Below are 25,100 nucleotides of genomic sequence, written 5' to 3'. Positions count from 1 at the left end.
AAAATAAGCCATACTTCCACTCCGCGGAAACCAACCCCCACAGGCACCTCCACTCACAGAGTCACTCCATGCAGCTGGCACTGCAAGAGCGCGTTCAGCTCTGAAGTGGCGCTCCAAGAGCTCCGCTTAACAGCTGATCACGCTCCCGCCTTGCTGGCTGCATCCCCGCGCTCCGCCTTCTCGTCCATCGCCGCCCTGCCGCTTCTGTGCTTGTCGCCACCGCTGGGCTCATTGCTTCTTCCTTGCCTGGCCTGGCCAAGGAGCTTGGAGCGCCCTGCAGCAGCAGGCTGAGCGCCTGAGCCAGCGGCCTCTGCCTGGCCCGGCCTAGGATGCCTGCTGCCCCGCCACCCGGAACCAGTGGCTGCTGCAGCGCCGAGCACTCAAGAGAACCGAGCAGCGTCCTGAGCCAGCGCCCTGAGCTGTAAAAACTGTACCGGTAATAAAAAAAATAAGACATCCCACCGAAAGTAAGCCACCCTGTGTTTTTTTGAGGAAAAAAAGTTATAAGACGGTGTCTTAAAAAAGGGGAAAGACGGTAGAAACTCAGGCTAGTATTGCCCCTTCTGTAGCACATTAGGAGCCCTTCGCCTGTCCTTACTGCCAAAATAAACACAGCAAAAGTCTTCTCATACACACACAAAAGTTTCACGTTATCCCAGGAAGCAGCCCTTATTGAACTGTGAAAGCATGTGCGCTGCATGCCATGGGAATGAGTGGTTACTCCACAGAAGCCATGAAGTCTAGCAGAGGCGCACACACAAAAGGCAAACACTTGCACCCCCTCCCCCAACATGTCAGGTAAGAAAGAGGGCAACAAGAATGGTAAGTTGAGAGAGGACACAAGGATAGTTTTGCAGGAACTGTACCTCAGGGAATGGATCTGATGTCAAGTGTCAGCCAGTAAATTGCTATTGGCTTCTCAATAAGCAGGAGCAGTGAGCTAAGTGTTTCCTTGTGTTGTGAAGGCTTGCTCAGACTCAATACAGCAGTATTGACAGCACAATCACCCAGTAATCCAGGCCCCACTAACGGCTCAGCACTTCTACCCTGAAAATACACTTTCCATTTGGACACCAGCCCATTAGCTGGGACTGGGATCACAGACATCATCCCACCTCCCCCTGAACTGGCACTGCCCTCTGAAAATGGCCTTGGGAGAAGGAGGGAGGGAGCAGAAGCCTTAGAGACTAGTCCAGCTGTTACTCCCTTCCTGTGAGTTAACCCCTCCTATGCTAGAGACCTGTCTTGTCCTGCAAGATCCCGTGTCCAGCTCACAAGCCAACCAACATGAAGATATCTGGAAATGTGGGCACTTCCAATCTGAATGGGTGAGACTAGAGGGAACTTTGGTCACTGTGACCTACTCAGCCTGCTCTCAGTCCCTTTCACTGTGCTGCCAGTGGAATGATGAGAATGCCTCAATAGGAATTCTGGCTGCTTTTTGCTCAAATGCTCTTTTCCAAACCTATTGGAACAAATCCTTAGCAAACCCCAATGGACACCTCAGTCTACGGAGGAATACAGCAGGTAAGCACAACATGCATACTTTCCTCACATGACAGACCCACAAGAGGACAGACATGAGGATAGTTGAGGCAAAGGTGTAAAGCAACAAGGCCCAGAGTAATCATAGAGGCCAGTTCTAGTGGGAAGCACGTCCCTGGCAAGGAAAATGTTAACAGTGTTTCAGGCTGTCATCTGATAAACAGCTCTGTGGAAAGCAGGTTCTCTCACTTTGAGATATGATGTCACTAACCTTTATTGATCTGCCATCAGAGAACTTGGCTTATCTCTCGTGGGTGATCAGCTGCCCTCCTGACTCAACTAGTGTTTAATACACTACTGGGCATCATGCTCAGCAAGAGTGCAAGACACAGCCACAAGAGGCAATATTTCACAGGTTATGCCAATGGAAGGGGAGACTGCTTGCTTGTGCACTCACTTTCCCCTCCCTGCTGTCAAGGCCGCCATCCTGTCCTGCACTGAGTCATAGCAATATATTCAGGTTGAGCTCAATCACAAATCAAGGCTAATTTCAAAGTCAGCAGACTCGGCCAGAAACAGTTACCACTGCTCCTCCAAATGCTATCCCAACTCCCTTTCCCCCCATTTTTAATGCTGCTAACTGAGCAGGCAAAGATGTCTGAAGAACAGTGGAAACTACAGAAATGAAGTGACTCAGGAGGCTGCAGAGAAGATAGGAGGACTTTCACAGGGATTGAACACAGAAGCCATGGTGAGTAATGAAAGTGGGACAAATCTCAGTCCAAACCAATGAGTCAGCAAAATGGCTCCAACACAGCAACAGCAATGGCAAGTGGCAGGAGGATGAGTTTAGGCTCAAATATACTGTGCAGTAGGGAGAAAGAACACCCTAACTGTGAAGAAGTAGGAACAGAAGGTTCTAAAGCTCCCCTTCACCCTCAGAATTATGTTTGCTCAGACACTGCAGACCAGATAAATACTGCAAAGCCATTTAAGGGACAGATAAGAACTACAAACGCTTAGTGCTGCCTGGAGCTCTCCAACTTGTTCCTTGTATCATGGGTAATGGGCTTTGGCCAGGGCTGAGAGTAGTTTATCAACTTCATCCAATTCCTCCAAAAAGATCCTCCTTGCTGGAAAAAGAGTTTATCTAGCTATGCTCCTAAATAAAAATAAGAAACAGACATAAACACACACCCCACCAGTTGTAACACCAACTCTCCAGAAAAGTAAGCATTTATAGACTGGCTACAGTGAAATGCTCCAAGCTGAGCACCTCTAGGCGGACACACGATTGGAATGAATAAAATAAATTTATACATGAATCACATAAAACAAACCATGCTCTGCTAATTGAAATAATGGACACATAAACTCCTTTCACCTGGACTCCAATCCTTTAATAGAACTCTCAGTAAGTTAAATGTAAAAGTGATTGGATTCTGCAGAAGTGACAAGGGTGGCGATCCTGCTGGAATTTTCACCAGTGTTGTGAACCATGGATGTCCAAAATGCTTCCTCAACTAGCTGTGTCTGTTTAGCTTAATATAGTTGATCAGAAGTAACCAGTTCCAGTTAACCTGGAGATCACTGAATTACTTAAGAGTAAGAAAGGTGGTCTGAACTCCAGAATGGGCACTGGGTCATTGTTCAGAACAATGGGGTTAACATACTCTGATTTCACACAATCCAATGCTCACATCACCTTTCTATTGTGCATGTAGTATGGGTAAATATCTGAATTTTCAAATTTCCCCACAAACAGAGGTGTTCAAAGCAACTCACATAAAGCACAGAAACAACCAATGTATAATGCAGGCCACCCTCTCTTCAGACAGTCACCAAGACTTACTCTTCCAAGTTGCAGATATTAGTATCTTTCCTCCTTTCAGTGTGAGGTTGAGAGGATTCATCATGTAGTTCTATCTGCTGCTAAAACAACCTATAGCTGGGCTCAGCTGGGTAGCTCTCATCTTCCTCTCTCTGCTTGTATCTAAATTCAACAGGAAAACACAGGAGCCAAACTCTGCCTGGGAAAATACACCTATCCTCCAGAGGGCACACATTGCACAATCAGTGCAGAAGCTTTTATCCAAGGGCAATATAAGAAATCTTTTCCATATGTGAAGGTGCTGCTGGAGATATATACACATGAAAGTCTGTGTAGGACAAGGGGAGGAATTATCCCTCCAATTGATTTTTGCTCTGGGGTATTAGAAAGAACACAGCATTTATCTGGAGATTTCTTCCCAAAGCCGACTGTGGACTTTCAAACATAAAGAGACTTGAAAGGAGCTTATCAGGTGAACAATCTGCTCAGACCATCATCACTCAAAACAGGACCCCCAGCAGGGAGCTCAACGATCCCATTGTTCTTTCTTGGACCTCTGAAAGCAACTCAGCTGCTTGTCCAGCTTCAAACAAGCAGGAACAGGGTGAGGGGAGGGGGAGGAGGGTGGGCTAAAACTACAGAAAGGGGGCAGCCCCCCTGTGCTCCCAACACGGCCTTTTGCCTCTGCACATCATAGCACTCTGCTAAACCCCGCACATGCTGCTGCCCAGCAAAAGAATGGAGACTGGCTATATATCAGATCTCTACAGAATTCTGTTGCTTAACACATTCTGTATTATCTAGGAATAGAAAAATTTTGTCAGAAAAATGAATGGTAGAGATTTCCCCCTCAAATTACATACACCCAGAAGAGCAAGTTTTGGGATTTCCCCTGTGTGTGAAGCAAACAGGAAGAAAAGGCAACTGACTACCCAAAGTGGTGACTGATGCTACTCCTTGACCAGCAATGGCTCTTGAACATCTGTGGCCACAGAATCCTCTTTCTGGTGAGTAATAACAATGCTATCTGCCACCAAAACTACAGCAGTGCTTGTTCCCACAAACACGTTTTACACGAATTACCAAGGATTCACCAAACACAGCATTCCAACTACTGGCGAAAATAAACAAAATTGTTGTGTACTTAAAAGGCCTTTTGTCACCTCACTCCTTGGCCTTTTGAGGACATGGGAAGGGTCTCTCCTTGACTAAAATGCTTTGAGGGGGGAGTGTAGCATGGTAAGACAGCCACAGCCTCTCATACTCCAATGAATTGTCTTGTATCCTGGCAGCTCCCCAGACTAAACAGGGCCCAACAGCTGGGCCTGCCTGCCTGCTCTGTCTCTCTCAGGTAGCTGGAAGGTTGTAATTGGCGAGGCAGGAGATTAGAAATATCGGCAGCCTCTAAGTAAGACTTTAATTTACTGGCAGATCAATAGCACTACGGTTATATTGGCAAAGTGTCTACAACTCTATTGACTCCCGCAATTCCTCTTATCAATTTATCAGAAATCTGGAAGCTAGAAGATATTGTTTGAAGAAAAAGCAGGCAGGAACCCAATGCTTTGCCTCAGCTGCCCAATTGGAGCTCCAGAATAAGCCTCTAATAGCAGGTATATTTGTTGCAAAGGCGACAAACTACCAGCAATATGATTAAGAGCTCACCAACTCCCGTTCAAATCCCTTCCCATGTTTGTTGTGCTACACAGGCCTCACCCCTCTTGTCCTAGGCAGCAACACCCCCCCCCCTTTGTACTCACCTGGCATGTTGCACTGGCTCAGGATCTCATCCCAAGGAGGGACCACCACTCAGTGGTAGAACATCATCTTTGCATGCGGAAGGCCCTGGATTCAATCCCTATCTTAGAAACAGGTGACAAGAGATATTAAATACTATTTTCTGTCCCAACACCTTGGAAATTCAAGGCAGATAGTACAGGGCAAGATGGGCAAATGGTCTGGTCTTGCATACAGAACATATGAAGTTGCCTTATGTCAAACCTTTGGTGCATCTAGCTCAGCACTGACTGGCAATGGCTCTCTCTTACCCTACCTGGGGATGTCAGGGATTGAACTTCGGACCTTCCACATGTAAAAAGGTGATCGCCACTGAGCTACAGCAATTGCCTGAAGACAGCATATTAAGTCCTCCAGTCTTACTTTTCTAAAGCAGCTAACGGAAATACAGAGTGGATCCTGTCTTGGAGTTGTCAACATCCAGTCTTGCAACTATTTCACTGCGCAGAATCCCAACCTCTAGTTCATGAGAGAAGTTCCAACTCCTTCACCACTATGACATCCAACAAAGCACTGATTTCCATCTTTTGCATGAAAATGACTTAAGAGGTATTCATGTCATAGAATAATAATCATAGAGCTGAAAGGGACCACAAGGTCAAGATGTTGAGAGAGAAAAGAAAACTGCAAATTCTCTCTTCTTACTCCATGCCCAAAACCCTTTTACAGCCCCCCTTTTGCATCTTGTTGAGCCAGCACACAGTGTAAGTATTTCCATGTAAACAAGCAATAACAAGACTCCTTAATAAAATACAGTACATACTAATACATAGTAATCAAATGGTCTGATGTTGATATTACTAACCTTAAAAAATTAAAGAAGAGAAAAGCCTGGTGTCATAGGCTGATAAGTTGACTCTGGGCCAGCCCAAAACACCAGGCAAAGAGTAGCAGCTGAAAATTACATAGCTCCTCCAGCTACTGTAATGCCCCTTTTACCAAAGAGATGTGCTCTTTACCCACTATTCCACACAACACACCCAATGCTGCAAATAAACTCCTGGCTGCAAGGAGGCTAATCTGAGGTCTTGAGGACATTTGATATAACTCCTCTCACCACAGGGCAGGCTAGGAAGAACAAGAGCAGTCGTGGGGAGCCTTTGCTATTTATTTACCTTTTTTTCATTGAACTTTGCTTTTGGAAATGGATTTATTTACTCAAGCACAACCCCTCAATTTTGGAGTCCTCTACCATGTCAAAGAAGTGATAAACCCTTCCTTACAATGAAATTGAAGAGCCCTTGAAGCCTACTGGAAATAAGTGTCACATCAAAATGTCCAAGTGGTGGCTTTAGGTATAAATGCTATACAGTTTGAATGCAGCTGTATGGCAATAAGCTCAGGATAATGCTAGAATCCATGGAGAAGGTGGCGAATGCCAAATGCTTCCAGCAGAACTACATCAAGGAAGACTGTGTGAAACTACAAGGCATCTTTCCTGACTTAAAAGACTGCCAACCCATAAGGGGAAAAGGACCAGAATTTTTGATCTGGTGGTGGCGAACCACAAACTTGTAGGCATGAGAACTGGAATGAGGTTCTAATTTGACCCCAAAAGATGTTTTCTCCAAGCCACACCCACCTACTGCACACTTGACATCAACTGGCCTCGTTCCACAGCTGCCTCACTCCTTGCTCCTACGGAAGCTGGCATTTTTCCATCTGTGACCAGTAGAGAGAAGCCTGCCCTGCCCTTGTTGATTGACTGAGAACCCACCTGGGCTCAACCACCAGGGGAGTTGGGGTTAAATCAGTTACTGGGCTGGTATGCCAGCTGAGACCTTACCTGCCTGCGCATTGTCTCACCAGGGTGGTACACGCTCTGCTTATCTCCTGCTTGGACTACTGCAATGCACTCTATACGGGCCTTCCTTTGAAGGTGATTCAGAAACTACAGCTAATCCAGAATGTGGCCGCTAGACTGGTGACTGGGAGTGGCAGCCAAAACCATATAACACCGGTCTCAGTACGTTTCTGAGCATAATTCAAAATGTTGGTGCTAATTTTTAAAGCCCTAAACAGCTTCAGCCCAGTATACCTGAAGGAGCATCTCCACCTCCATTGTTCAGTCAGGACACTGAGATCCAGCTCCAAGGGCCTTCTGGCAGATTCCTCATTATGAGAATTGAGGTTACAGTGAAACAGACAGAGGGCCTTCTCAGTAGTCATGCCAGCCTTGTGGAATGCCCTCCCATCAGATGTAAAAGAAATAACCAACTATATGACTTTTAGAAGAAGACAGCCCTATATAGGGAAGTTTTTAATGTTTGATGTTTTACTATTTTTAATGTTTTTACTTCTTTGGAAGCTGCCCAGAGTGGCTGAGGCAACCCAGTCAGATGGGTGCTGTATAAATAAATTATTATTATTAATTATCATCATCATTAGACAACACCAAAGAAGTTTTCCCCCTGGGGAGAAGTAATGTCCAGGCGACAGCAAAGGCCACCCCTTAATACCTGGAAACTAGAAGATTAGGAGAGGGAGTTAATGATGGTATGCATGCATGCATTTGTTTGTTTTTGCTTAAAATATTGTAAGTTGCTTTGAGTTGCAGGGACAAAAAGTGACTACCAAATTTAATAAATGATAATATACAATGATAATCTATAACATCAAGTGTGGGAGAGTTAAAGAAGCAGCTGCAAAGGAACAATCAGGAGCCATAAAATATGCTCCCAGTTGCTCCTGGGAAAGCAGAACTTGTAATCAGCACCTTTGAAATTTTGCACCAAATGCAAGCCTAGCTGCTGGAATTGGTGCTGTCTGGGACCTCCCCAGTCAATTCCTGCTGAAAACAGGCTGGAATTCAGCACCATTCATTTGTGCAAATTTGTGCAAGAACCAGACCACCACTCAGACAGGCTTCCTCTATAGAATAAACCTGGGCACAATGTGGCAACCTAGACACATTCAAATGAAACAGCTTCCATTCTTTCCAAGCAGCATTCCCAGTGTAATCCCAAAGTAAAAGGGAGCCCAAGAGCAGTAATGGCTCTCAAGTCCCCTTTTCCCAAAAGGAACTACAGTACAGTGGTACCTCTACTTACGAATAACTCTGCTTACGAATGTTTCTACTTATGAATGGAGCTCCGTCCGCCATCTTGGATGCGGTTTAGATAGGATTTTTTCTACTTATGAATTTTTAGATAGGGTTGCTTCGACTTACGAATTTTTTCTCCCAATGCATTCCTATAGGATTCGACTTACAATTTTTTTTGTCTTACGAATGTGCGTTCGGAACGCATTAAATTCATAAGTAGAGGTACCACTGTAGATCACAGATGGTAGGGACAAAGTGACAGTGACAAAGCCTGTCAAAAGTACTGCCAAAGGTAGATCTGAGGAAAATGTGGGAAATGATCATTGTTAAAATAATTGAAGTTATGATGTTGAGATGTATAGGACTTGATGGATTGTTTGAGCGAAAGACTTTGTTCCGATATTCGAGATTGGATGCCAGGCTAAGACCAGCCAGCCCCTATGGAAGGATGAAGACTTGGCCAAAGAAGATAAAAAAGAAGATTGGCAAAATAAATTACTGAACTATGCAGGACAAATGTTTAAAAGGGCAACTGTTCAATGCATATTTTTAAAGCTTTGTGTATAGATTATTACATTAGTATAACTTTTAAAAGTCACTTGTAATACGATGGAGATGATTTTAAAACTGGATTGTTAAGTATATAAGGTTTTATGGATGTGCATGAACAAGTATATTATAATGAAACCAAGAGGGGGAGGGGAGGGAAGTCTATCAAAAAAGGTTACGATTTTTGTTTTGTTTTTTCATTTTGTTATATTTGGAAAATCGTTTGTGTGTGTTTGCCCCCAACTGAACCCAATTCCTCTTGTAAAGCACAGGAGTCAGTGACACAGTATAGACTATGGACCAGACATAGTTTCTCCTAAATCAGTTTCTGCTATTTTTACAAATGGATTTGATGCATTTGTATTGTTTGTATGCTTTTTGCACATCAGCACTACATTTTTGAAAGAGTTGGTTTAAAATTGTTTCAATAGATAATAAAATAAAGTGCTAAGAAAAATCATTTGTATTTTGCCAACTCTCATTTAGTATCATCATACAAACACAACATCCGATGCTGATTTGTCTGCAAGCAAGCACCAAAGGTCACTGGGGGAGGGACTGCCATCTCGTGCACATTGGAAAAACCAGAGCAGAGGAGGGGATGTCTCTGACCAGTCCTGTCATGTAAAAGACTTGGAGCCTGGAGGCTCTGCATTTCTTCTGGGGGAGGGGGGAGGAAAGAGAGAAAAATATTGGACTTATTACTACTGACTGACCACACAGTAGACCAGTACAGGCCCATAAGCCAACAATTTCCCTAGAGCCAATATGCAACGGTCTCAGAAACTGGGCCTTCCCCCACCTTCTTCCTCCTCACCATGGAGACGAGAGTCCTGAACACATGAATCTCCCTCCACCTCCTTCAGAGGGGAAGGCTGTGATCTTGCACAGGGTTACCATGGAGCTCAAACAGTTGCATTCATTCATCAGGCTGGGGAAGCGTGGAGAGCTTGGCCTAGTGATTAAAGAAGAGGCCTGGGCACTGGGAAGACCTGACTACAACTGGCTCACAGTTTCTGAGAGGAGCCAAAGAGTCATTCCCACAAGGGACTATCACCACCCAGAAGGCTTCCCCAGGCACTTTCTGGCAGCTAAGCTGGCACTGCACAAGGCATAAGCTTCACTTCCCTCTACAGCATTTTGGAGGGCAATCCAGCTGCTTGAAACCTGAATGAAAGGTTCAATTACTTAAATCGCAAGAACCATTTCAACTTGACCCCAGACGTCACAGCCCTTAATGGCCTTCTGCCTTTTAAATGCAGATTTGAACTTTTCACCCAAGGTCGACAGCTGCTACTCTCCTCATCCCAGCAGGGACCAGGCGCCACTGGGCTTTTCTCCCCTTCAACCTCCCTCTAAGCAAGGAGCGCCCACTCCATCAGAGGGATCTGCAAAGGGCTCAAAACTAAGCACACAGTAGTACCTTGTGTGGCGAGCCCCCAGGCCCCCAAAGTTCCCCTTAGATAATAAACACACAGTCACAAATATTTTGAGTTAATGGGATAAATAATGCCACAACTTTTGGTTACAGATGCGAGCGGTTTGGCTTAGGGATTAGGTGAAACCAACTATATCATGATTCTTGCACGCCCACAGGAAGTCTCTTAAGGGTCAACCACCGATAGGGGGAGCCCTATGATATACATCAATTAAGAGCACCCCCAGTGTCCCTGATGGGGTTGTGGCATGGCCTAGCCCACGCCCAGGCTTTGGACAGGATCTACATCCCTGGATCCCTTTAACGGGATACCCTTAATGAGGAAGGGCAGGCGGAGGCAACAACCTCCCCTCCCATGAACTAGGCTTACCCAATGCCTAAACGCCCAACATTACAAAGTTGTGACGATTTCTGCAAGGTAGGTGAAAACCAAATGGCTGGTGCCAATTTGCCAAGTGGGAAAATTCCTACCTGGCCCCATCAACAAGGCGACCGACATTAGTCCATAGCAAGGCCAAAGTCAAGCAACGCATAAAAAGAGGGTGGGTAGGCTGGGTGATCCAACAAAGGAGGCGAAAGGAGGCTGTCCCCCAGCTGTGCTGCGATTTTAACAGCAGCAGCCATGCCCCCTGGTTAACCTGATTGGTCAGCTGGTGGGTGTGACATGGCTAGGAGTCCCGATGACGCAGGCGACATCACTCCGCCCACTGCCGGTTCACAGTGATTTCCTGGATGCCTTCCCACAAATCCACCCCCTGGGGTGGTCTTATACCCAAAGGGCGAGGAATCAACAAACCGTACCATGGAAACCCCAACAGAAAAATGTAATGGCCAGAGAATAATAGATGAAAAATCAACAAGAAGAGATCTCCTGTTAACAACATCCCAACCACACCCCTCAAACTTTGTTTCTCCAACAGTGGAGCAGAACCTCTATCAAAACAGCTCAATAGGACAAGGTACCAGAGATTGTTCCACTATTGCCAAAGTCAGTCAGTTGTCTTCTTTCTCTGTCTCTGTCTCTCTGATGTAAAAACCCAGAACATTGCAAACAAAGGCCTGTCAAAAAGTAGGCTGAAAAGGCAACTACAGCAAACTTGACAATATCCCTAGCATAGTACTTAAAAGCAAAAGGGCAGGTGTCTGACGAATTTCAGCAGGTAAGAGCTGATTCCAGGAAACTGGAATTCCAGCCATCTAGGAAATGAGACAAAAAGCAAAAGGTGGCAGCTGAAAAGACAGTTAGAGCCAAACAAATGCCCAGCATTTCCTCAGAATCCAGATCTCCTCTTGCATTTCACAGGGAGATCCGTTCCAGGTCTGCTGTAGATAAGGCCATACAATCAACACCCATAACATGTTAGGCAGAAGCTGGCACAAATGTAGACTTTTGGCTCGCACACAGTGATCAGCCCGGCAAATCATTCAGATCAGATTCCAGCCTCACAAAGTGGCGCAGGGCTGGCAGGGCAGCGTGAGAAGCCAAATGTGCAGAGCCCCCCAGAATAGTGGACCTGGGACCATTGCTCTGGCAGCCTCCCCCCACTACACCCCTGCAGCTTGGCTGCAGTGGGGGGGTCACTCTGGCGGCAAGGGCTGGGCTGGAACAGTGGGCTCTGTTCAAACTCCGCCCTGTGTCCCGGCAAACCATGCTACAATGCTGAAATCAGCCACATACACCCCTCCCACTGGTTTTAATACATTTTTGTCAAAGCTCTCCACAGCCGGTCAAAGTTTAACTTAAGAGCACCTAGACAGAAAAAGAGACCACATCAGAGGAGTTCGCATCCACCCTTCCATGAAGGGACCATTACCCACTCAACCCTCCACAGCAGAGGCCCAACATTAGAGCCACTGACATTCTTCCTATAGCAGGATTAACACAAGAATGTGCTTCTTCACAGAGAAAAGAAAGGGGGGCGTCTAACCTGCACAAAGCCCAGCAAGAACATATAATATGCCTAGGTTGCCAAAATGGAACGAAGGAAAGGTTGAAAAGCCAAACTCTGGGCTTCTGATGGGGGTGGAAAGCATCTTCCTCAGGCACTTAGATCCCTATTGTCAGTAAGGTAAACCCACATCACCCCCCACCTTGAGTTAATCAAAACCAAGTTGCTCAGGAATGCAGCAGGACAGGTCTGTACTTCCAGATCTCTTTTGTCTTTTGAGGGTGGGAGCCTGAAAAATACAATGTTGAAGGAAAACCAAGCCCTTCAAGGGTCTGCCCCTACCACAAGCAGAGAGAGGGAAGAGAAATTCCTTCATAGTGCCTGCCAGCTGCAGGGCTCAGCGATACAGAGGCACCCACAAGAAGGAATAGGTGCCACTCTTTCCTTGTCAAGAGCAGGGTACTAGCAACCCTCTAGCCACAAACTCTTGACATGGAGCAGCAAATAAATAAATGTTGCTTCCCCAGTCCTCCAGCTGCCTCCCTGTACCTCTAACCACATATGCAAGGAGGGCCTGAGATATAGGAACCACTTTAGAGATGTCAGACACAGCAGGCTGGACACTGTTCTCCAAACAGGCAAAGTGTGCAGTGTAGCTCCCTCCCTCTCAAAGGTGGGGGGGAATCATGTCAGCACAGATTGGAGAGTGCTGCCAGCTCAGTCTCTGCTGCTCCCTGCCTGCAACAGTGAAGCCACAGCCCAGCCCTACTTTTCAAGAGCAAAAACAAAGGCTTAAAAAAATCTCACTGACTCAGTAACTGTAAAAAATACTTTACTGCAGGGCAGAATAGAAGGAAGACTCAACACTCTCTAGGTACAAACTGCAAGAGCCAGAAAACTTTGGACTATCAAGAAAATTGGGTCCCCATTGCTTTCCCCAGCCAAAGAATGCCTGGAGAGGACTCCAGAAATATACAAGTTGTGGCCTTCGATACAAGCAAGAGCAAATGGACTCCCAACCTCCATGCAGAGAAAGGAAACAAAAAAGGAGGAAGAGTTTTCCCTTCCTAACTGGATCCTGACCCAAGTAACATCCCATTCCTTCTAGACATCAGCCACAAGAAAACTGAATGAAATACTCACAAACATGCAATCTTAATATCATTTCCTTTAAAAATTACTTTTTCCAGAAGTCATCTTCATTTGGAAGCAGCTCAAAGATGCACCTCTCTCAGAAGCATAACCTATTCTGCCACTTGGAAGAAAGGTATTACAGTGGTACCTCGGGTTACAGACGCGTCAGGTTACAGACTCCGCTATCCCAGAAATAGTACCTCGGGTAAAGAACTTTGCTTCTTCAGGATGAGAACAGAAATTGTGGTGCGGCAGCAGCGGGAGGCCCCATTAGCTAAAGTGGTACCTCAGGTTAAGAACAGTTTCAGGTTAAGAATGGACCTCCAGAACAAATTAAGTTCTTAACCCGAGGTACCACTGTACTGGACATTCTGCAAACATCCTGTGGGAAAAACAACAAAAAGTACATCCTCTACCATTGAGGTTTGCATTTTCAGAGTGATAGGTATGCTCAAGGTGCACACTAGCTGGTCTTTACACTTTACCACCCCAATCTACTGTTAGTAGCAAAAGGGTATCACAGTGGAGAGCTGCTAAGTGGAGATGCCAGAGTTGGAATATAAAACCTTCTGCACACAAGGCACATGCTCCAGGCCCTTCCAATGATTTTTCAAAAGTAGACTAATGCTGAAAGAATCCTGAAGCATGTCCAAGCAACAAACAGCATGATTGGCTTCAGAATCGCACCTGCTCCTGTCCAAAGAAAATCTGAGGGGGAGCAATCTAATAACTGGGGGTGATAGGGAAAGTACAATTACACAGCTGCCTCCTCCCCAACCATTTCTCAAGGACCAACTACCGTAGGTGGCAGGGAGTGGTGACCTGAGTAAATGCCTGCTCAACCTTGGCACTCTTCTTGTAGAATTCCCTGCTCTGGAGGTGAGTTCAGCTTTGCTCTTTACTGAAGATTTTGGTACCTCCTAATGATGTTGGGTTTTTGAATCTTTTAGATGAACCCATTTAGTAGAATGTATTGTCTTGGGTTTGTTCTGAAGTAATGAGGTTTTTGTGATTTTAACATATTTTACACTTTTATTTGTGAATCTGATTTTGGGCAAAGAACTGTATATAAGGGGGGGAGAATATACACAAATATAAAAAAACCCAAAGCAAAGATGGGGGGGGAAACTACTCAACCACCTAAATAATATGTACCATTTTTATGAGGAAGCACATAAAGGCCAATGCTTTCCATGGCATCAAGTACCTGCAAACATTTAGTTGTCTCTCCTAATCCAAAGCAACACACTACAGATACAGATAGATAGATGATAGATGATAGATAGATAGATAGATAAGATAGATACTCTTTCTTCCTTCCTTCCTTCCTCTCTCTCTCTCTCTCTCTCTCTCTTTCTCTCAAACTACTAAAACTAAACCCTCCATAAACTCCAGCCATGCTTGAAAGCTCAGTGTGTTAAACACACACCCTCCAATAGTTGTAAGAGGGTGACAGGAGGAGCTTCCTGCAAACCACCTCTCATGTGGTCAGAGGTTATCCCTATCTACCCTCAGCCTCACTATGGTAGATACATATCTTTATAGAGCCAGAGAGGGTTGGAATAAGAAGAAACCAACCCTTTCCCGAAGCTGTAGGAAGCAAAAAGAAAAGCACCAATTAACTCAGCAGCAAGTTGTTAGTATTTGCATATAAATGCAGTCACAAATCACCACAAACAAGCTAGGACAAGTCAAGGCCATTAGCATATACAAATCTACTCTGGACAGCAGCTCTAGGTGGGTCATTGAAAGGAGGCAGCCTGCCAACTTCCTCAAAAGGGAGGGGGAGGGGGAGGGGCTCACATCTGTGCAAACAGAAGCACAAGGCAATTTCACAGGATACCAAGGAGAGGAAAAGTACAAAGAGGGCTGGGGCATATACTTCTATGATTCTATACCTCAACAGACTAGCCTCTACACACCAAGCACCAAAATGGGTTTGAGAACGGCTACAACCCTTCTATTTTGGTTACAACAGATTAGCCAGGCTACTCTGCAAAAACAGGAAATGCAAGATTGGGAGAGCTTCTGCTGGGGCAGGACTAGGCAAGAATTCCATACAGTACATGGCAGTTTCTCCTGAAAGTGTTCTACAAATTCATTTCACCATCAGAAGGTGAAAAGGTGGTCATGAGGAATAGACAAAGCTAAGTTGTGATGAATAAAGCAGTCAGAATCTTGCTAATATTGTAATCACTAGTAAGAGTTTTCTATTCTATTCCAATTGAATATTTTTATTGTATCACTGCTATTTGCCCAAGTGATTAGTTTTTTTCAAACAGAAAAAAGAAAAAGTACACCTTTTGACCACAGACACCAAAATCTACTGATTCACTGGGTTCTCCATAGGTTGTAGGCAAGTCCCACCCCTTGCCTCAGGCTTCCAGAGACAGCTGGTTCCATTTTGCAGGTGGCAGCCTAACACGAAGCTCACAGTCCAAAGGGAAACCTGGTGCTGATCACAAAAGCAGTGTTGTTTCAGACAATATTTAAGGGATGGGGTGCCCTACAGTTTTCAGAAAAAGCAAAATTCCTGTCATCTTACCAGTGTAAACACACAGAAACACGGATGATAAAACCTTCCACTGAGTTCTCTAGGTTTTGTTTTTTAAAATCCTCAACCCAAGGCTGCTTATTGCCAGGACCGCAGTTCAGAAGACAACACACCTTTGCCAGATAAGAGTGTGATGGACTCCTGTGTTTTTCCTAGAAACAATCACTTCCACCATATGAGTGGAAATAATGTCAACTGGGATCTACTGGTAGTTTTCTGGGTGATTTGCAATAGATCAGCTAAGATTCCCACCTGTTTAAGAGTGGCAAGGAAAGCAGGGAGGAGGTTGAAACAAACTGCTCCTGCAACAGAGTTTCAGAATGTCAGGGCTACCACAGAAAAAGTCCTGTTAACTGCAGAGGCTCGCCTAACTTCTTCATATAGTGGAAAGTAGAGGTGGACCTCCTTAGACATCTTAAGAGTCAGAAACTCATATGGAAGGAGACATTCCCTGAGAAAATCAGCACCCAAAACCAGCACTTTGAACTGGGCATGGAAACTAAATGGCAGTCAGTTGAAGGGGAAATATGAACAAACTGATCTGCCCTTTTCAATGGGCAGCCTGTCACATTCCTCAATAGCCAAAATTACAGTATATCCTGGCTGGATTACTGCAATGCATTCTCTGTAGGGCTGCCTTGAGGACAAAATAGAAACTTCAATTAACTCAGAATGCAGCTGCTACACTGTCAACAAGACCCAGGAGGTGGGTTCTTATCCCACCCACTTCATTGGCTTCCTGTTCACCTCCAGGCTCCAGGCTCAATTAAAAATACAGTACTGACACAAGACCTACCGGTACATGGTGCAGGACTAGACCATCTTCTCTCATATCAATACCCCCTTGTGCCAAAATGTACATCCAAGAGCCTTTTCTGGATGTGTCCTCCATCTGAAGTAAAGTAGGTAGCAAATGAAAGAGTCCTTTTCAGGATTCGTTCACTGTCCCAAGGGAGGCTTACCTGGCTCCTACTTTGCTGTCATTTCAGCATTAGGCAAAGGACATTTTAAGCATTGCTGACTTCTAGTTTTTATTTATTTATTTAAAATATTTTATAACACTTCATTTTAAAATTACAAAGCATACAACTGGACAGCACAATGTAAAATTACAATAAAATCAACATGTTTATAACAACCACCATAAAGTAGTAAATCCAAAGCAAACAGATTAAGAATGAACTGGTGCTAATTGATAGCAAAAGCTTGAGAAAACAAAGGAGTTGTCAGCAGGCACTGAAATACTATCAATGTGGGGGTTGCTGTAACTCAAATAGAATATGGTTCCTACGCAAGGGTGCCACAACAGAAAAGGCGCTCTCGACTGTTTGCCCTTTTACAATTTAAAAATATTTCTAGACCACCATTTAGAGCAGTGGGTTATGAAAGTGGGGGCTGCAGCCCTCTGGGGAGCAGTTTGTTTACCTAGGGTGGCACTAAGATGCAAGGGAATGGCAGGGTGACACTGGAGGTGTAAATGATTATCAGACTTCAAAAAGCTGGTATCACTGGATCAGGTTCATCTATTTTGTTGAATTAAAATTAATAGTTTTAATTGGATTTTGAATAAATATGCAATTATTTGTTACTGTTTTGAATTTTATTGTGTTATTTTCTGCCTTTGCAGGTTGTGCAAGCAGCTTTTCTCAATAATGCTTTTTACAGGTTAGGGACACTGAGGACTAGTTTATGGAACCAACAACTGGCCCATCAGCTGTAGTTTCCAAATCATATCCAGAGGCCGAGCTACATATAATGTGTTGCAATATTCTAACCTAGAGATTACCAGAGTAGTTAGGCTACTCCTGTCCAGAAAGGGGCACAGCTGGGCCACCAACTGAAGCTGACACTCCATTCCACTGAAGCTACTTGAGCCTCAAGCAACAGCAAAAGATCCAGAAGTACCCCCAAGCAACGTACCTGCCGCTTCAGAGGGAGTGTAACCCCCTCCCAGCCATCCAGTCTAGGGAACTACCCACTAGCAGTGTTTCAGTCTTAACTGGATTGAGCTTCAGTTTTGTTGGCTCTCATCCAGTCCATTATCCAGGCAAAGCAACGGTTCAGCACATCCACTGCCACACCTGCAGATGTAAAGGAGAAATAGAGCTGTATGTCATCAGCACATTGCTGACAATGCACTCCAAAACTCCACTCAATGGTTTCATGTAGATGTTAAACATAAAATTGAACCCTAAGGAACTCCACATTGAAAGTTCCACAGGTCTGAAGTGCACTCCCCAGGCATCACCCTCTGGTAATGACCATCTAAGCAGGACCAGAACCACACAAAGTGGTCCTTCTCATCCCTAACTTGGACAGCCACTCCAGACGTATATCAATGGTATCAAAAGCCACTGAGAGGTTGAGGAGAATTAAGAGGGACACGTTTCCCTGTCTCTACTCCAACAGAGGTCATCATACAGGGTGACCAAAGCAGTTTCTGTGCCAAAACCAGGCCTAAACTCAGATTGAAATGGATCAATTTCTACCAAAAGTGCCTAGATCTGGTCCACGACCACCCATGCAATAACCTTGCTCAAGAAGGGGAGATTAGCAACTGGTTGGTAATTTTAGATTTTCCAAGTCCAGGGAGGATTTCTTAAGGAGTGGTTTCACCACTGCCTCCTTCAAACAGGCAGGGACCACCCCATCTTTTGGGGAGATATTAATCACCTCCCTGGCCTAGCCAGTCTTCCCCTCCCTGCTAGTTTTTTTTTTAAGCCAAGAGAGGTAATGGTCCAGAGCACAACTGGTTGCCCTGACCGAAGCATGCACCTTGCCCACATCTTCAAGCCTTACTAACTGAAACTCATCCAACACAACAGGACTGGACTCTAAATACCATCTGATATTCATCTGCTTTAACAGTGGAGTCAAGATCCCAGTGGATGCAAGTGATTTTCCCCTCAAAATGCTTTGGAAACAGGTCACAGCGAGCTGACATCAGTTCTACTGCCTCCTTCAGGCCAGACTGTAATAGGCCCCATACTACCCAGAAAAGCTCTGCCAAACAGCACAATGAGGATGCAATGGTCTCATTGCCACTAGGTAGATTTGATGATGAGCTCTCACCAGCATTTGATTGCATTTTCCTCCACTCACATCCAAGCCATATCCAAGCCTGTTTCCTCACTCTAAGCTCTGAAGTGTACCAGGGAGCCAAATGGGCTCCACAAAGCAGGAGAGCCTAGTTGACACTGCTGGCTTTGGGGAAGGAGGTGTGAGGGCTCTAAGACCCTGTCAGAGCCTCACACCTCCTCCCCAAAGCTCAGCACCTCACTTATCAGGCTTTGGGCAGGGCTAGGGTAGGAGGTGGCGGGTGGCGCTGTGAGTTAAACCACAGAGCCTAGGGCTTGCCGGTCGGAGGTTCGAATCCCCGCGGCGGAGTGAGCTCCCATTGCTTGGTCCCTGCTCCTTTAGGGGTGTGTGTCAAATTTTAGCCCCATACTCCCCATGTGTGCAGCCCATGGGTTCAAGGTTACAGCCCCCTTGGTATGAAAAGCTGGACTGCCCTGCAACAAGCAAGGATCAGGATTAGATGGGCTACAAGGCTTCCTCCAGCTTTATGATTCTACTCTTTTTATCTGCAAGATCTCTCCTCTTCTGGGAGGGGAGACTTTGTGAGCGGGACCCGCTCCTTGCGGCAAGTGGGGGGGGGGTGCATCGGCCCCCTGCTACATCCTATCCCTGCTGCCACGCCAAGCCTCTGGCTGGCCAATAGGGCCCGCCTGAGGGCGGGGGTCTACATACATTTAAGGCGGCGCAGCAGCATTTGAATCCTCCTTCTGCTGCATCCCGACGGATCACCCGCCCACCCTCCCTTTAGGTCTTCCCTTTGTGTGTGTGCTTTGACCTTGCTATGGACCTAGGTTGGTTGCCTTGGTTGCCCAAGGGGCCTGGTAGGAGTCTTTTTATCCATTTGGCTAATTGGCACCGGCCTCTTGGTTTTTTCGCCTACCTCGTAGCATTTCGTCACAACTTCTTTTGGTATTTGGCGGTAGGCATTGGAATATGGAGTTGTCTGGTGTGTTTGAGGACTGGTTGTGGCCATCATCCAACCCTCCTCTTATAGGGGAATCCCCTTAAGGGATCCGGCGGTCGTGGATCCCGTCCGATGCCCTGCTGGGGGCTAGGGCAATGGCAAGACCCCCGGTGACACCAGGGGGAGCTTTCAGTTGTATTTGCATCAACAGGCTCCTCCCTCTGGGTGTTAACCTTGTATGACTCCCTGCTGAGCGGGGTGGAGTCATGCTTGCTAGGGTGTCCAATGCCTAAGCCAATACCTCTCACTTGCTCTAACCAATAAAGTTGTGGCCTTATTTTACCCATTAACTCAAATCCAGGTGTCACTGTGTCTTTATTTCTTGCGGGGGGTGGGTCCTCGAACCGCAATTCACTGCTCAGAATAGAGAAGAATGTACCCAACCCTAAGTCCTTGTTTATGTCTTGGTAACTACTGCTGGTTAGCTCTCCAAGCCCTTCAAAACTTTTCTCTATGGCACATCCATTCAACTTTCACACAACTGAAATTCTCATGTGCAGTCAAGTCTGAACCACCACAATACTGAGCTAATGGAAGCGGGGGGGGGGGGGGGTAATTTAACTGCAAGATCAAAGATCAGAGGCAGCAAACAGTGGCTGCGTAGAAAAGGAAAACAGCATGAAATGAAAATCCTGCTATCCCTAATGCCACTTCACCATGCACAAACATCAACCCAACTCTTACGACAAGGCCCAAGCTCCCCCCCCCCCAGCAAACAAGCTTTTTTTGGCATGGCATAAGCCTTACAGGAGGCAGCAACATTCAACACCACACATCTGAGACGTTTTTGCTAAGAGAGTGCTGCAACCAAATGAAGGCCCAGAAAGATCAGGTTCTTGCACAAGCCTAGGACAGACAGAGCCAATGAGATGTCCCCAGGCACACAGATGTCCTCCCTAGTCTGCAAAGCAAGGCAGCCTTCCCACATGCCACCTTGTCGTAATAATTGGAAACGATGGGAACTGACACCTCCTCCCCACTGTACAGACGTTTTGGGAAAGAAAGTTATTTGAAGCTAAAGGCAGAAAGGAAGAGTGTTTGTCCTGAGGCCCAATGATGCAGCAGTTACATATGCTTCAAAATTCCCAGAGGAAGTTGCTGCCTCTCTGGAGACTCTTGCATTAAAGGCATTTCATTAGTTATTGTGTATCCCACCCTCAAAAATGGGAAACAGCAGGGCGGGGAGGGACAGAAGAGTTGCTCAACCCCCAAGCCACATTGATAAACTTTGCAGACTTTCAGATAAATGGTACTTTCAACTGCCTGGGGCCCTTTCTCCTTCTTAGAGAGCTCCCCTCCACACCTCAAACTGCACCCTCCAAAGAAATAGTTTCAACTAACATGACACATCTCAAGTCAGGTTTCTTGCTGTTGCCATCACATAGCACTCACTACCTATGCTTCCTGACTGACTCTGACACTAGACATATGCCACAAAACTGAAGAAGGCTTGCTTCTGTGGTAGCAGAATGTAGTTTCTTTACCTCTATGTATAAAGCAAGGGAAAAGTTGTCCCAACTCTCAAATATACTTGGGGATGGGTAGGACTACAAGAAGCTGACACAAAAGGAAGCTTTTCAAAATTCAGGAACAGCCACTGAGTCGGCCATCTCTAAAACAGGCCCAGAGAAAGGAGACAATCTAGGAAGCATGGCAGCTGACAACCACACAGCATCTAGCCCTGCCCTCCCCAACCACAAGCTGAACCGGGCAAACACTCCACAGTCCTCACCCAATCCAAGCAATCTCCTACCCTAGAGTTCCCCTGCTAGTTCCCTCCCAAGAGACCTAAGGCAACAGATATCAATGAGGGCACTCTATTGTCCCCACCCTATAAAAAAACCCCAATGCTCATTTCAGAGAAACCGAACAGAGCACAAACTCTAAGGGGAAGTGCCCCATACCTCCTGAAGAGAATGCTCATGTGTGCAAGAGCAGGGCCCTCACCTCTACTTGGCAGGATACCTCTGTCCAACATAGGAGAGGAGCGTGCTTCCTCTCTTGTAGCAATTGCTTTTAGTGAGCAAATGAAATTTCTCTCAACAAAAACTTAAGAAGAGAAAGCACAACAAAGTCTGGAACAGGGCCATATGACTTCATTACACTGGGCCCACCTTGCAGGAAAATATGCATGAACAACACAAAGGTAAATCACCTAATCCAGACCCCTAAAGAAGGGCCCCTTTTCACTGTGACGTTCTTGTGGAGCCATGCAGCTCAGCTCACAATACTTCCCTCTTGTGATCCAAGATTGTGTGAGGTGTCAACCTACACAAATCCAGCAGGGAGAAAGAAAGAAAAAGATTTTTGCAGTTCCATCATCTCATGTCTGAATCTTTCACTGAAATAGAGGCTGTCCTGCTTTCTAATGCATAACTAACTTATTAGACTGGAAGGTATTATAGCAATGATTCTCCAGGCATTGTACAGAACCCAAAAGTGCCAACAGTGTACCTGGATGCACCCCATGCCACTTCCAGGGCGTACAGACTGCCTAGTCCCCTACTGGCACTCTATAATTGTCAAACCACAACAGCACTAAAGCAAGGAAGAGTACAGGTGCATTTTATCAGGGAGTATATACGGTAGTTTCTTATGCTGTACAGTATTTAGACGCTTTTGTCTTGTTTGGGACTGTATTCAACAGACATCCTAATAGCCCATTTGCTCTCCAGCTACTTTTGAGCTCTGCCCACAAGCTCAAGGCTCCAAAGACCTATACCTATTTTTCTAATCATAACAAACCCACAGATTCATTGCCAGAATCAGGTACTCTGACCACAAAGGTGATCCAAGGTGACTTGAGCACCGTTGGGAAAGATATATTCTTCCCCTCCCATCAAAATAAAGATCAATTAAACTACAGCTTCAAGCATATTTTGCTTACTGATTCCCCCGAAAAAGCCCCATGAGGAGAAATAAGGGTGGCTGGACTAGAGAGATGAAAGAGGAAGGGCGACATGACTCCTTTATTAGGAGGCCAGAATCCACAGTCAATACAAAAAGGAAACTTGTGCTGCTCTGACTCCAAAACTGTTTTTTTTCAGGCCATTCAAATGTTCCCAGAGGGAGAAATCTTGGGAATTACAGCTCCAACTGATGAAGTCATTGGACATGGGTAGGGCCCTTTAAAAAAAATGTAGCTAAGGGTCATTCTCAGTGGCTGTATGCAGCAATGTGGGACAACAAAAAAATCCAGTTCTTCATTTTTCCATAGAAATTTATTTGAAGCATTTATAAACTGCTTACTTTTTTTAAAAAAAATCTCTAAGCAGTATACAACATAAATACAATAAACAGTATCACTAAAACAAAAATACAGCACAAAACTAGTAAAACAGTAGTCTTAAAGCATATAAAAACAAAAAACAGGAATTCGGGGAATTCTAACAATTAAAAACAAGTTCTGATTCCAAGGTCACAGAAAGCCTTGGGGGGGGGGGATATGTGTTTAACAAGAAAACTGAAGCAACTGCTGGTTGCTGCTTCACATACAGAGGTGGGAAGCACATGTTGTAGTTCAGAGGCAACAGCAGAAAATGCATATTTGGGGGTCATTACCCTATGATATAAGGGACCCGGGTGGCGCTGTGGGTTAAACCACAGAGCCTAGGGCTTGCCGATCAGAAGGTCAGCGTTTCGAATCTCTGCGATGGGGTGAGCTCCTGTTGCTTGGTCCCTGCTCCTGCCAACCTAGCAGTTCGAAAGCACATCAAAGTGCAAGTAGATAAATAGGTACCGCTCCGACGGGAAGGTAAACGGCGTCTCCATGCCGCTCTGGTTTGCCAGAAGCGGCTTAGTCTTGCTGGCCACATGACCTGGAAGCTGTACGCCGGCTCCCTCAGCCAGTAAAGCGAGATTAGCGCCGCAACGCCAGAATTGTCCAGACTGGACTTAATGGTCCGGGGTCCCTTTACCTTTTACCCTATGGTATGCTATAGGGTACACTACCCAGGATAAGAATTTCTCCAGATGACCTAAGTGTTTTACAGGTCTACATGTGACATTTTAGATAACCTTGTCCAGAACTGTTCATTATAGGTTAACAACAAGACCTTGAACATGGCTGATCGGCAGCTACTGCAGTTCCCTCACCATAGATGTAATATGTGCACATCCAGGTGCCCCACTCAACAACCTGGTTATAGCATTCTCCACCAGCTACAAACCAAATCGAGGTGCTTTTGGATGAAACTGATTTTCTGGATCCATTTCAATCAGGGGTTAGGCCCAATTTTGGTACAGAAACTGCTTTGCTCATCCTGTATGACTACCTCTGTTTAGAGACAAGGAAAACATGTCCCCGTTAATTCTTCTCAAACTCTTAGCAGTTTTTGATACCATCAACCATGGTATCCTTCTGGAGCATCTGTCTGAACGAAGGGCACTGCTTTGCGGTGGTTCCAGTCCTACTTAAATGGTTGTTCCCAGAGGGTGTTGCTTGGGGAATGCTTTTTAGCCCCATGGAACCTTCAATGTGGGGTTCAGCCGGGCTCAATCCTATCCCCTACGTTTTTTAACATCTACATGAAACCGCTGGGTAGGGTTATCCAGAGGTTTGGAGTGTGTTGTCAACAGTATGCTTGATGACATTCAGCTCTATTTCTCCTTTACATCTGCAGGTGAGGCAGTGGGAATGCTAGACCAGTAATGGACTGGATGAGAGCCAACAAACTGAAATTCAATTCAGATAAGACTGAGGCCCTGTTAGTGGGTGGTTCCCTAGACTGGGTGGGTGGGAGATCGCCTGCTCTTGATGGGGTTCGTAGCTTGGGAGTACTCCTGGATCCTTTGCTGTCACTCAAAGCTCAGGTGGCCTTAGTGGCCCGGAGTGCCTTCCATCAGCTTCGGCTGGTGGCCCAGCTACATCCCCATCTGGACAGGGATAGCCAAACTACTGTTGTCTATGCTCTGGTAACCTCAAGGTTAGATTTCTGCAATGCGTTATATGTAGGGCTGCCTCTGAAGACAGTTCAGAAACTTCAGCTAATGCAGAATTCAGCAGCCGTGGCTCACCAGAGCAAGACGGATTGTGCATATTACATTGATCCTGGTTCGACTGCACTGGCTACCAGTTAGCTTCCAGGCCCAATTTAAAGTGCTGGTTTTGACCTATAAAGCCTTAAACGGCTCAGGACCGCAATACCTCAAGGACCACCTCTTTCCACATGAACCTACCCAGACCTGAGATCACCTTCTTAGGCCCTTCGTGTACATCCTCTCCGAGAGATCCGGGGGGGGGGGCAACATGAGAACGGGCCTTCTCTGCAGTGGCTCCCCATCTGCGGAATGCTCTTTCCAGGGAAGTTCACCTGGCGCCTTCATTATACACCTTTAG

General features: G+C 45.7%; 1 protein-coding gene across 10 annotated transcripts in view; it reads right to left on the bottom strand.

Annotated features, from left to right (window-relative positions):
- The window catches only part of ZFHX3 (zinc finger homeobox 3), a 285,359-nt gene that overhangs the window by 135,736 nt on the left and 124,523 nt on the right, over positions 1-25,100 (bottom strand). For 2 of the 10 annotated variants that reach the window (XM_060276014.1, XM_060276019.1), the window contains exon 2: positions 535-17,801. The exons of 5 other annotated variants lie outside the window; for them this stretch is intronic. The gene's annotated coding sequence lies outside the window, so the exon portion shown is untranslated. Of the gene's footprint in view, positions 1-534; positions 19,514-25,100 lie in introns of those variants that run through there. 3 more of the 10 variants (XM_035118696.2, XM_060276020.1, XM_060276015.1) reach the window with 2 other exon arrangements.

This window comes from Zootoca vivipara, chromosome 6, assembly GCF_963506605.1.
Source record: "Zootoca vivipara chromosome 6, rZooViv1.1, whole genome shotgun sequence".
In the NCBI taxonomy this organism is placed as follows: domain Eukaryota; kingdom Metazoa; phylum Chordata; class Lepidosauria; order Squamata; family Lacertidae; genus Zootoca; species Zootoca vivipara.
Note: the sequence above shows the minus strand (reverse complement) of the source record. Positions and strands in the feature narration are given on the sequence as shown.